Source organism: Belonocnema kinseyi, chromosome 1 (assembly GCF_010883055.1).
Source record: "Belonocnema kinseyi isolate 2016_QV_RU_SX_M_011 chromosome 1, B_treatae_v1, whole genome shotgun sequence".
Taxonomy (NCBI): Eukaryota; Metazoa; Arthropoda; class Insecta; order Hymenoptera; family Cynipidae; genus Belonocnema; species Belonocnema kinseyi.
This window is the reverse complement of record NC_046657.1, coordinates 105,872,917-105,874,864: the sequence shown is the minus strand read 5'-3', so window position 1 is coordinate 105,874,864 and position 1,948 is coordinate 105,872,917.

The window sequence follows — 1,948 nt, the reverse complement described above, 5'->3', positions numbered from 1 at the left end:
GCGCATACTTTGAATAAAATATTTGTTATCATTCTCTTGAAATAAATGTGTTTTTTTCTTGAAAAAATACCGGTTTCATATGTATACACCTGGTATATTCTTCTGACAGGTTATGATTTCATCTTTAAAAGCCTAAAGTACAGTTTCTTAATATTTATTTATTGCAAAGGTATTAATTTGTTAACTAAATTTCCATTTTGTCAAGTTTTTCTTTATATTTAGATTTTTATTTTGAAAAAATTTACATATTTAATTCTAAAAACAATTGGAAAATGTAGTAGAAGCTCCGAGGAATACACATGAATTTTTATAGATTTTTTTTTTGCTTTTAAGATAGAAAAAAGAACAACTGGACATAAACGACCCACCTGTGTGACGAAAGCAGCAAAAAACCTGTGTGACAAAGTGTTGACTTAAAGATTCCACTATTTGTTTAGACGTGCAACTGTTTTTGTTCAAGTTTAATCTTTTTTTTTTAGTTTCTGTCATAAAGTTGAAAATTCAAATACTTGGTTAAAAATGCATTCATTTTGTTGTAACTTCCTCTAAAAATGATTTTTTGTTTGTTGAAAATTCATCTATTTGGTTGAAAGTCGAAATAATTTGTTAAACATTCATTTTATTGATTAATGATTTAACTATTTTGTTATAAATTAGTTTTTTTTGTTTTTGAACATTAATTTTTTCATCTGAAAATTTAAGTATTCCACTTTTGTTTAAAATTATTTTGTGAAATTTTTTTTTTAAATTATCCATTTTTTTAACTGCAAATTCAACTGTTCAATTTTTGGTTGAAAATTTAATTTCAAGTTAAAACTTGAACTATTTGGTTGGAAGTTAACTTTTTGATTGAAAGTTCATATATTCGGGTGGAAAATGCAACTGTTTTCAAGAAAATTCGTCATTGTGTCTTAAAAATTCCACTCGCATGATGAAAATTCATCTTTTCTTTGTATAAAATTGATCTTTTCTTGTATAAAATTCATCTTCTTAATTGAAAATTCTACTATTAAATTTTTTTTTTGTTAGATGACAATTCTCTGGAATTCGAATTTAAATATTCCATTTTTGGTTAAAATTTAATTATTTTTATTTGAAAATGCAACCAATTTGGATGAAAGTTAACTTGCAGATTGAAAATTAATATTTTTGGGTTGAAAATTAAACTTTTTTCTAGAAAATTCGTATTTGTTGCTTAAAAATTGAACCGTTTTTTAAATTATTTGTTGAACATTAGTCTCTTTGGATAGAAAATTTGCCCTTTTATATTTAAAAACTGCAACTTTTTTTAGTTCAAGTTTAATCTTGTTGTTTAAGGATTCGACGAAGAAGGCGAGAGGTGGAAATTTTTTTTCAAATATCGTGAAGTGGTTTGTGAACCACCCTTAAATTATGGAATAAAAAATTATTTTGAGATTAATTTTCATCTCCAGAGCACCAGCTTCTCAATCTAGTATGGACACGAACCCTTGAAAGCTCTGCATGTCGGTAAATGTCGGTAACATGAATATGTCTCCAAAATGTTGGCACTCCGCTATATATCCACTGGATATATAGCGGACCACCGAAATTTCGGATCCAGTGGATAGAATGGAACTGTTTTTTAAACAGATTTCTGTTACCTACATTTACCGACATGAAATTATAAGGTTCATATCCGGACTAAATCACAAAAAACATATTTTGTTTAAATGGAGTCAACCTGACAACAGTGACGAAGAATTCGATCGGTTGCTGCACGTTTCTTGTTGGTGGAGGTTTGGAAGGGGATGAAAAGGTGGGCGGCGCGTGAAGAGACGAAAAAGAGGGTGCGTTTGCTTCGGTGCGTAAAACTGCGTAATACTCGCACGTGCCTGACCTCCTTCACCAAGATCCATCCACCCCCTTCTCTCAACTCTCTTCCTTCCCAATTTTATCCTTTGCCCCCCCCCCCACCCTAGTTTTCCTC